This window comes from Palaemon carinicauda, chromosome 1 (assembly GCF_036898095.1).
Source record: "Palaemon carinicauda isolate YSFRI2023 chromosome 1, ASM3689809v2, whole genome shotgun sequence".
NCBI lineage: Eukaryota > Metazoa > Arthropoda > Malacostraca > Decapoda > Palaemonidae > Palaemon > Palaemon carinicauda.
Genome location: NC_090725.1, coordinates 103,020,903 through 103,033,402, shown reverse-complemented (window position 1 = coordinate 103,033,402; position 12,500 = coordinate 103,020,903). Strand labels below are relative to the sequence as shown.

Genomic DNA, 12,500 nt, shown 5'->3' with positions numbered 1-12,500 from the left:
CTAGATCAGGGTGTCCTATTTAACATATGCACCATGTAATTTTTAGGGGGGGAGCCATGTACCATATGTGTGTCACATGATCGTTGTGAACAACAATGGGGTCAATGACTGAGTTGGTGTTATAAGACACCCCAAACTCACCCCAACTGTGGACAGCAATGGGGGCGAGTAACTGAGTGGGATTTAAAAGACCCCCCAACCTCACCCCAACTGTGGATAACGATGGGGGCCGAGCAGATGATAAAAGAAACCCCTAACCTAATACAAACCCAAATGGTGCACAAAAATGGGGGCTGAATGGGTGTTAAAAGAAACCCCAACCTCACCCAAACTATGGACAACAACTGGGGTGAGTGATTAAGTAGGTGTTGAAAGACAACCCCAAACTCACATAAACTGTGAACAACAAAAGGGATGAGGGATTGAGTTGGTGTTAAAAGAAGACGGCAAACTTTTCTGAACTGTGGACAACAATTGGGGTGAGTGATTAAGTGGGTGTTAAAAGACATCACCAAACTCACCCCAACTGTAGACAGCAATTGGGGTGAGTGATTGAGTGGGTGTTAAAAGATAACCCAAACTTACCCCAGCTGTGAACAAAAATGGGGGAGAGTGACTGAGTGGGTGTTAAAAGACAACAACAAACTTTTCCGAACTGTGGACAACAATTGGGGTGAGTGATTAGGTGGGTGTTAAAAGACATCACCAAACTCACCCCAACTCTGGACAACAATTGGGATGAGTGGTTAAGTGGGTGTTAAAAGACAACCCGAAACTCACCCCAATTGTGAACAATAGGGGTGGTAGAAGACACCCCAAACTAACTCCAACTGTGGCCAACAAATGGGGGGAAAGATTTAGTGGGTGTTAAAAGACAACCCCAAATTCATCACAACTGTGAACAACAATTGTGATGAATGACTAAATTGTTGTTAAAAGACACCAACAAACTCACCCTAACTATGGACAACAATTGGGTTGAGTGATTGAGTGGGTTTCTAAAGACAACCCCAAAATCACCCCTACTGTGGACAACAATTGTGGTGAGTGATTCAGTTGGTATTAAAATAAAACAAGAAATCACCCCAACTGTGGACAACAATTGGGGTGAGTGATTGAGTGGGTGTTAAAAAAGCAACCCAAAATTCCCCCCAACTGTGGACAACAATTGGGGTGAGTGATTAAGTGGGTGTTAAAAGATAACACCAAACTCACCCCAGCTGTGAACAATAATTGGGGTGAGTGATTGAGTGGGTGATAAAAGACAACCCTCAGATCACCTTGGGAGTGATTGAGTGGGTGTTAAAAGACAACCCCAAACTCACCCCAACTGTGGACAACACTCGTAGTGAGTGATTAAGTGGGTATTAAAAGACAATCGAAAACTCACCCAAACTGTGAACCACAATTGGGGCGAGTGATTGAGTGGGTGTTTAAAGACAACCCCAAACTCAACCCAACTGTGGGCAACAATTCGGATGAGTTATAGAGTGGGTGTTAAAGGACAACCCTAAACTCACCACAACTGTGGATAACAATTGGGGTGAGTGGTTGAGTGGGTGTTAAAGACAACCCCAAACTCACCCTAACTTTGGACAACAAGTGCGGTGAGTGGTTGAGTGAATGTTAAAATACAACCCAAAACTCACCCCAACTGTGAACAACAATTGTGGTGAGTGATTGAGTGGGTGTTGAAGGACAACCCCAATCTCACCCCAACTGTGGACAAATATTGGGGTCTGATTGGGTGTTCCAAGACACCCCCAAATTCACCCAAAATGTGGACAAAAATGAGGCTGAGTGAGTGTTAAAAGACCCCCCAATTTCACCCCAATGGTGGACAACAATAGGGGTGAGTGGCTGAGTGGGTGTTAAAAAACACCCCCAAACTCACCCCAACTGTGGACAACAATTGAAGCTGAGTGGGTGTTAGATGAGCCCCCAACTTCACCCCAACTGTGGACAATAATAGGGGTGAGTGACTCAGTGGGTGTTAAAAGACACCCCCAAACTAACCCCAACTGTGGACAACAAGAGGCTGAGTGGGTGTTAAAAAGACATACCTAACCTCACCCCAACTCTGGAAATCAATGGGGGTGAGGGACTGAGTGGGTGTTAAAAGACAACCGCAACCTCACCCCAACTGGCGACAAAAATGGGGGTCTGAGAGGCTGTTAAAAGACACCCCCCAAACATCGCCCTGACAGTGGACACCAATGAGCCTTTAAATTGTGTTAAAAGACACCCCCAATATCAGCCCAACTGTGGAAAACAATGGAGGTCTAATTGGGTGTTGAAAGACACCGCCAACCTCACCTCAACTGTGGACAACAATGGGAGTGTAAGAGGCTGTTAGAAGACACCCCCGACCTCACCCTTACAGTGGACAACAATGAGGCTGTAAGTGGGCGTTAAAAGAAACCCCTAACCTAACCCCAACTGTGGACAACAATGGGGGTCTGAGAAGGTGTTAAAAGACACCCACAACCTCACCCCAACTTTAGACAAAAATTGCGGTAGGTGATTGAGTTGGTGTTAAAAAACAACCCCAAATTCACCCCAACTGTGGACAATAATTAGGGTATGAGTGAGTGTTCAAAGACACCCCCAAACTCATCCCAACTGTGGACAACAACGAGGCTGAGTGGGTGTTAAAAGACACCCCCAACTTCACCCCAACTGTGGACAACAATAAGAGTGAGTTAACGAGTGGGTGTTAAAAGACACCCCTCAAACTCACCCCAACTGTGGACAATTATTGAGGCAGAGTGGGTGTTAAAAGACCACCCCCCAATTCACCCCAACTGTAGACAACAATAGGGGTGAATGACTTAGTGTGTGTTAAAAGGCAGTCCCAAAACTCACCCTAACTGTGGACAACAAGGAGGCTGTGCGGGTGTTAAAAGACAACTGTGGCAATCAATAGGGGTCTGAGAGGGCGTTGAAATACACCCCCGACCTCACCCTAATTGAGGACAACAATGAGGATAAAAGTGGGCGTTGAGAGAAACCCCCAACCTCACCAACTTTGGACAACAATGGGGGTGTTAGAGGTTGTTAAAAGACACCCCAAACATCACCCTAACAGTGTACAACAATGAGGCTGTAAGTGGGCGTTAAAAGAAACCCCCAACCTCAACCCAACAGTGGACAAAAATAGGGGTGTGAGAAGGTGTTAAAAGACACCCACAACCTCAACATAGCAGTGGACCTCAATGAGGCTGAAAGTGTGTGTTAAAAGACACCCCCAACCTCAACCCAACAGTGGACAAAAATGGTGGCGTGAGGTGTTGAAAGACACCCCCCAAACTCAACCTAACAGTGAAAACAACGAGGCTGTAAGTGGGCGTTAAAAGACACCCACAACCTCACCCCAACAGTGGATAAAAATGGTGGTGTGAGAAGGTGTTAAAAGACACCCCCAACCTCACCCTAACAGTGGACAACAACAAGGCTGTAAGTGGGTGTTAAAAGGTACCCCCAACTTCACCCGAACTTTTAACACCAATGGGGGTGTGAGAGGGTGTTAGAAGACACCCCTAACCTCACCCTAACAGAGGACAACAATGACGCTGTAAGTGGGCATTAAAAGACACCGCCAACCTCACCCCAATTGTAGACAACAATAAGGGTGTGAGAGGGTGTTAAAAGACACCCCAAACTCCACCCTAACAGTGGACAAGAATGAGGCTGTGAGTGGGCGTTAAAAGACACCCCTAACCTCACCCTAACTGTGGACAACAATGAGGGTGTCAGAGGCTGTTAAAATACACCCACAACCTCATCCTAACAGTGGACAACAATGGGGCTTTAAGTGGGCGTTAAAAAAAAAGCAACCTCACATAAACTGTGGACAATAATGGGGCTGTGAGAGGGTGTTAAAAGACGCACCCAACCTCACCCTAACAGAGGACAACGATGAGGCTGTAAGTGGGCCTTAAAAGACACCCTAACCTAACCACAACTATGGACAAATATGTGGGTGTGAGAGGGCGTTAAAAGACACCCACAACTTAACCCCAACAGTGGAAAACATTGGGGCTGTAGGTGGGCATTAAAAGATACACCTAACCTAACCACAACTATGGACAACATTGGGGGTGTGAGAGGGCGTTAAAAAACACCCCCAACCTCACCCCAACTTTGGAAAACACTGCGTGTGTGAGAGGGTGTTAAAAGACACCCCCAATCTCAACCTGACAGTGGACAACAATGAGGCTGTATATGGGTGTTAAAAAACACCCCCAACCTCACCCCAACTTTTGGACAACAATGGGGGTGTGAGAGGGTGTTAAAAAGCACCCCCAACCTCACCCCAACTTTGGACAACACTGGGGGTGTGAGAGGGTGTTAAAAGACACCCCAAATTTAACCCTAACAGTGGACAACAATGAGGCTGTATGTGGGTGTTAAAAGAGAACCCCGACCTCACCCTAACAGTGGACAAAAATGTGGTGTGAGAAGTTGTTAACAAACACAACCAACCTCACCCCAACTTTGGACAACACTGGGGGTGTGAGAGGGTGTTAAAAGACTCCCCAAGTCTAACCCTAACAGTGGATAATAATGAGGCTGTATGTGGGTGTTAAAAGACACTGCCAACCTCACCCTAACAGTGGACAACAATGAGGCTGTAAGCGGGTGTTATAAGACACCGCCAACCTCACCCTAACAGTTTACACTAATGAGGCTGTAAGCGGGTGTTAAAAGACACCGCCAACCTCACCCTAACAGTTTACAACAATGAGGCTGTAAGGGGGTGTTAAAAGACACCGCCAACCTCACCTTAACAGTGGACAACAATGAGGCTGTAAGCGGGTGTTAAAAGACACCCCCAACCTCGGCCCAACTTTGAACAACAATGGGGGTGTGAGAGGGTGTTAAAAGACACCCCTAACTAAACCCCAACTGTGCACAACAATGGGGGTGTGAGAAGGCGTTGAAAGACGCACCCAACTTCACCACAATTATGGACAACAATGGGGGTGTGAGAGGGCATTAAAAGACACCTTCAACCTCACCCTAATAGTGGATAACAATGGGTCTGTAAGTGGGTGTTAAAAGACACCCCCATCCTCACCCTAACTTTGGACAGCTATGGTGGTGTGAGAGGTTTTTAAAAGACACCCCCAACCTCACCCTAACAGTGGACAACAATGAGGCTGTAAGTGGATGTTAAAAGGCACCCCCAAACTCACCCCAACTTTGGAAAAAAATGGGGGTGTAAGAGGGTGTTGAAAGACACCCCCAACCTCACCACAACAGTGGACAACAATGAGGCGGTAAGTGGGCATTAAAAGAAACCCAACCTCACCCCAACTGTGGACAACAATGGGGGTGTGAGAGGGTGTTAAAAGACACCCCCAACCTCACCCTAACTTTGGACAACAATGGGGCTGTAAGTGGGTGTTAAAAGAAACTCAACCTCACCCCAACTATGGACAACAATGGGGGTGTGAGAGGTTGTTAAAAGACACCCCTAATTTAACCCCAACTGTGGACAACAGTGGGGGTGTGGGAGGGCGTTTAAAGACTCGCCCAACTTCACCCCAATTATGGACAACAATGTGGGTGTGAGAGGGGGTTAAAAGAAACCCCCTACCTCACCACAACAGTGGACAACAATGTGGGTGTGAGCAGGTGTTAAAAGACACCCCATCCTCACCCTAACAATGGGTAACAATGGGGTTGTAAGTGGGTGTTAAAAGACACCCCCTCTTAGTTATCACTAGATATAAAAGTAAATAAGGTTTTCACAGAAACACTTGCGTACGTTTTTAAGCCATATAATGTTTGAAAACAATAAAAATAAAGGTAATACATTGGAGGAGCTGTGAACAGTGTCGGGCTATGGGAAAGACTGGTTGCTATAATACCAGATAACTAAAATATGATATGCATGCCACATGAAATGATATGCTACATAGTATTCTCTATGCTCCAGTAAACAAGAATACTTGTATACATGTATTCCTAACACAACATATATGCTAAACGTGTATTAGCAAGAAAGGTACATCTAACAATGATAATCATATATACATGTAAATAATTACAATAATAATCCATCACCTCCCTCTCCTCTTTGCTTTCAATGAGCTATATGAATGGGTATGGCATCTGGGTGAACGCCAATACTCAGCTTGAGTGCCACTTTGCTGTTGTTGACTAATAGCAGGGACAACATCCCTCTTCTTTGGAGGTTGCCGTGTCTCTTCTGGCAAATATGAAGGAGAATGAGGTACAGGGTGTACAACACGGCAGTTACGCCATAATATTCTTCCTGAGGGTAACTTCACATGGTAGAATCTTGACCTACTAATGCCGATAATAACACCAGTCTTATCTCATCGCTTAGAGATAGGGTCTTGGATACGGACATTATCATTGAGCTTGAGTGGTTCCAAAGGGTGTGCATGGCTGTCATACCTTATTTTGGTTGCTTCTGTACGTGATGCTACATGAAGGTCATATTCATTAGCTTTTTCTTGCCACTCCTGCTTGAATGATGATGCATGGGCTGGGATGCATGATCGAAGGGCTTGGCCATATAATATCTGCGCTGGAGAAAGGCCAGCATAATTAGGAGTATTCCTTATTTCCAACAATCCTTTGTCAAAATCTTCGGTGTCTATGTTCCCAGAAGGTGCTACTTTTAGGATGAAATGTTTGACCTTCTTCATGGCTGCCTCGGCATGGCCATTACTTTGGGGATAGTAAGGTGTGGATATCACATGTTGAAGACCCCATCGGGTTAGAAAATTCTTGAATTCTGAGCTGGTGAACTGAGGTCTACCATCTGTCCTCAGCCTTACTGGAACACCTAAGTTTCGGAAGATGTGGCTGAAGTGTCATGTTGTTACTTCCGCTGTAGTATTGGTACCAAATTTTACAACTACAGGCCATCCAGATAGTCTGTCTACATAGACCAGGAAAGGATTCCCAGCAACACTGAAGAAATCAGCTGATACTTATTCGAAGGGACGAGAGGGGTTCTCGTTGCATAATAGTGGTTCCTGCTGTTGGCTTGGCTGCATTATATGACATGGCTCGCAGGCATGGACAGTATTTGCTATATCTGAATTAATACCTGGCCAATATACAGTCTGTTTAGCCCGACGCTTAGTCGCCTCCACTCCACAATGGCTGTCATGAAGGAGCCTTAAAATACTGCATCGCATAGCTAAGGGAATTACTATTTGTCTACCATACAGGACAAGGTCATCATCAGTGTATAAATCCTCTCTTATTTTCCAATAGGGTAGTAGGTCATTGTGGAGATTGTAGCGGTGACTGGGGAATCCGTTGGCAACGTTCTGGAAGAGTCTTGTGTACGAGGGCTCCTCACGTGCTGCGGTGCGAATCTCTTCTAAGATAAGATCTTGTGTATCTGATGTCTTCACATCTGAAATTGCATCCACAGTCTTAGCTACTACACTCCTGAGGGAAAGATGGGTTTCTCTATTTAACATATCATCTTCAGACGTTGGGTGGCTCACAGGGGAACGTGAAATGGCATCAGGGATGCAATGTTCCTTGCCTTTACCCCATACTGCAGTGAAGATATAGGTTGAAACTTTCTCTTTCAGACGCTGAATACGTGTGTTTTCTATTGCATCCAATGTATATGTATTCAAGATGGGTATCAGGGGTCTATGGTCAGTCACCAATGTGAAATGGGGCAATCCGAGTAAGTAATGGCGATATTTATTCATATCCCAAACTGAAGCTAAACATTCTAGCTCAATGGTGGCCCACCTAGTTTCTGCATCAGTAAAAAATCTTGAACCACACTGGACCATGCGGAAACGGCCTTCTCCATGGTCTTGTAGACGTGCATATCCTAAACCATATAAACGAGAAGTATCCGTTTGTAGTATGGTGAGGCACGTCAGGTCAAAATGAGCTAGCACAGGTGGCCGAGAGAGAGCCTTTTTAACACTGGCAAAGACAGCATCACGATCTTCTGTCCACGTGAAGGATCTCTTAGGGCTCATTACCGGCCGAAGCGGATCTGCTGCAGCTGCAAGATCGGATGAAAATTCTGTTAATTGGTTAGTAAGGCCCATAAATGACCTTAAATCTGTCAGATTGGCTGGCTTAGGGAACTCTGAATTAGCTTGAACTTTCTCCTCTTCGGCTGCAATTCCATTTTCAGATAATGTATACCCACAAAAAGATACAGTAGGGTTAGCAATAACAAACTTTTCTGCATTTAAAGTAATACCGTGAGTCCTACAGCGAGACAAAACTTTGTTGAGCCCGCATAAGTGAGAATAATAATCCTTTTCATATACAAGGATATCATCCACAACCTTGACACAATGTTGGATGCCCTGAAGAGCAATATCAACTCTCCGGCAGTAGGCATCTCCTGAACCGCTGAATCCCATGGGTGAACGAAGATAGCGATACCGACCATAGGGCGTGATGAATGTTGTAAGGGCTTGGTCTTCCTCTGCTAGTGGGATCCGCCAGTACCCACACAATGCATCCATGGTGGAGAAATACCTTGAATTAGGATCAATACTCCTGATTGACTAAATGGTGATGGTGAAGGATGTGTAGGCCTTAAAACAGTACACACACATCACTTCTCCAGTAGACTAGCATTTCACCCTTCCTAAGGCTGTAAATGGTATCTCTACTGAATAATGTAACTTACTTTGTTATTATACTCTTACGTTAATTATGCCCAGTATATCCACCAGAAAATAACCCTAAACGAACCATCATGCTAAATTAATATATAATTAAAAATACGAAATAACAAAAGCACAGACGACGTTAGCTGACTTTACTAGTTAATATAAAACGGGTTAATTTATCATTCGATGATTATCAAACATTAGGTTCCGAAATTTCTTCAGCCTCCGTTCCCCCAAACGAAATAATTCACGCCTATATCATTTGTGGATTCATGAATTTGGGTTTTATGTACAGAGACGAAGGAGGCCATTAAGGAGGAAGAAAGCTTAGAAGTGGGTGCAGCCGCTTAGGTCAGAAGTTGTTTGACACCATAAGCAATAAATTACATGAAGAAATTTGCTATTTTTCAGAGCATTTCGGTTTGACAATTTTCACAGTCAAGACACTTTAATGAACGGCAATATGAAGTTTTTTAGCTCTAATTATAAAAACTAGATTTCAAAAAGTTCCTCATCATAACTGAAGTCGGTGCGTCTGTTGGTCGATAACCTTAGAATTCGACCGTAACACATTTATAACGAATACAATAACAGTGCTTTTATAGTAAAATTAACAATTTTCAATTGGATGCAGTCACTCATTATTACTCGCGTTAAGTTCGACTTAGAACTCGATCATAAACAGATTTTTAACAAATATGAGTGTTCACCTTTAATGTGTGGAAATGCTTTTAATATTTCCTTCGAAAAATGATCTTATAAAATCAGACGCCAAACTTCAATCCACGAAACCTTGTTGGGTGGGGGCGATTTTAATCTAAATCCTGGAGGGGGTATTTACCCCCAAAACCTGGAAGGAGCGGGGTTGACCTCGACTCCTGGGATAAACTATTTACATAATATATAAAAAATATAATAATGATAATAATGCTAAAACCTTTCCCACTAAAACCTTTATACGTTTTCTTCTCTCTCTTTTTTTTTTTTTTTTTTTTTTTTGTGAAGGCAAGACGTTTTTGGGGAAACTCGAGATTGTTTGAAAGCAAGTAAAATTGCTTCTCTGAAAACACTGTTAAAGGAGTAATTGTTTTTCCCTGGGAAATTAATGTGTTTACGAAGGATATGAAATGACTATGAAATGGTAATAACAATACCAGGAATTCAAGATTTTCAAATAAAATATTACTCTCTCAACCGACAAATAAATGTTTTAAACTTCCTATAAATGAATATTTATATTAATGTATGACAATTATATCTTTAGATTAATAACACGTAATTAAATATACCATTTATGATTTAATTGATATATCATTCACACCATTGAGTAATGAAATAACAGTGGTTGATGATGACGCTAATAATAAATTAATTCCATCGGTATTAATTTCAATTACTTCAGTAATAACTTAATTGCATCTGTAATAATTTTATTACATCATTCAGGATTAACACAATTTAGCAGTTAAACATCAAATACACCAGTCATATATAAATCAATTCCCTGTATTGATAAAATAGGTCCGATTAATCAATAGAATTATTATAACACAGTAGAGAGAATGAATGATTTAAAGTTTTCAGGCATCCTGACATCACAGTAGAGAGAGCAATGACGTTTTACAAGCTAAAAAGGCAAAAATAAAAACTGATAAAAACTTCTACTCTAAACAGCATTATTCGAGAATAAAAAAGTCAAATTTCATGGGCCACTTGGTACAACCGTCTCCTCACCTGTCACACCTTAATGGCAGGTAGATACAGTACTCTACGCCAATCCAGCCGCAACCAGCGACTATTATCTTTCCTGTAATATATACCAGACATTAATCAAATGTACGTTTCATATCGTGCTTCTGACCTCATAAAATAAGTTACGAAATTTCACAAACCACACAGACATATAGTCGAAACAATGCTTTCGGAGTGGGGACACCTTAACGTGGTGAAAGATTTTGCAAAGCTGCAATAGTCGAGAAACTAAAATTTCGAAATATTGAAGGAAGAGGAATCAAAAATAGAATGGCACAAAAACGTGATAATCAAAAGCTACAACTACTTAATAACAAAGGCCAAGTATCAATAACAAGAGTTTCGATAGGCCCCGCTGAAAGCGTGTCTCTTCCCCCCCCCCCCCCCCCTCAGCTGCACATGGGTACTAAATGACCTTCCAGGCTTCAGTGCTAGATTGTAAGGCAAAATGCATGAATCCAAACTAATTTAAGAACCTTACTGGATCTCCATCAAGCTAGTACCAGGGAGATCCAGGCCATAACTGCTGATGATTCAGCAGATAAGACACCTATAGACTCCTCCTAAATATCCGCTCTACAAGAAACTATCGAGCCTGTTGGGATAGCCTATTGGAAACGCCTCTGCCTGACGTTCTGCTGGAGTGGGGTTCATAGCAACGCTCAAGCTCGATAGTTTCTTGTAGTGTCTGCAAAACCTCACCATTCTTGTGAGTGAAGGATGGGTGGTTTTGGAGAGCCAATAGATCTACCTGCTGAGTCATTAGCAGCCATTACCTGTCCCTCCCTGGTCTTAGCAAGCAAGGGCATTGCACAGTCCCTTGCCTCTGCCATTCATGAGTGACCTTTCAACCTTAAACAGGTTTCGAACTTCCATCCAACAGATTACGAGGCAAGAACGTTTCAACTGGCTCCACAATCCACAACTTTACATAAACCAGGCTTACATTTAAAGGACATTGGTATGTCATTAAATGGAATATTGTAATCTTAAAGTGACCTATTATTACACAAGAATAGTATGGTGGAATCTTTGGGAAATACATTATCAAACAAAAGGCTATTATAGAATCGTAATAAGAAGTATTTATCGAAAGTGTTTGATATTTTTATAAATTTAAAAGATGTGTTCCTAGTTTAGATATCTCACGAGGGTTGGCCCATGATAGTAATGTATAAGATATCTTTCAGGAGACAGAATGGGGAATATTTGGATATTCGAATATCGAAAGCAAACCAACACTGAATATTAAAAAGATTTTCGAAGATGGATTGACTCCCAATGCTTAAATACAGTATATATTTACTGTATGTCTGTATGTGTGTGTATATATATATATATATATACTGTATATATATATATATATATATATACATACAGTACACATTCACAAATATACAGTTTACTGTATATAATATATATATATATATATATATATATCGAAACAATTCAAACTTCTTTGCTGTTGATACAACTATGGTGAGTTCCTATCCGTTATGTATCGTCCAAAGCTGGCAGCTTTTGTAGTCTAATTCAGAATTATATTTGCACGAAATTATAACAAGAACTCCCTATAAGAAAATATAGGTGATCGAGACTTATGAGATAAACACGCAAAGGAATTATTTTCAGATATGATGGTTCAACATATGCCTGAAGCGGTCGCCAGCCACGTTGAGATGGCTACACTACCAGACGCAAGATTCTGTTCGGCTCCGTTTATTCTATGTTGCAAAGCTGATGATTAAACTTGAGAGAGATGACACTATGGGATTCAATCACTACCGCATTCGTACGTTTCTTTCTTGGCCCTTATGAAGAATGAGCTTGTGAACTACAAAGTGTGTCCGCTATATTTTTCTCTTTTCATACACACACACACACACACACACACATATCTGATATAGCAGAAGTCAATGAAATAAGCTTTTATCTGTTAAATTTTCATTGTATTGTCAATCATTTTTAGTCTTACAGTCTTCATAATAGTTTTTCGTCTACAATTTTATTATACATACATATACATATATATATATATATATATATACAGTATATGAAATGACCGAGAAATTTAAGAAAAAATAAATTAGGATTTTATAT

General features: G+C 42.0%; 1 protein-coding gene across 1 annotated transcript in view; it reads right to left on the bottom strand.

The window, feature by feature from the left end:
• The window catches only part of LOC137650425 (dehydrogenase/reductase SDR family member on chromosome X homolog), an 833,317-nt gene that overhangs the window by 304,825 nt on the left and 515,992 nt on the right, over positions 1–12,500 (bottom strand). The window lies entirely within an intron of this gene.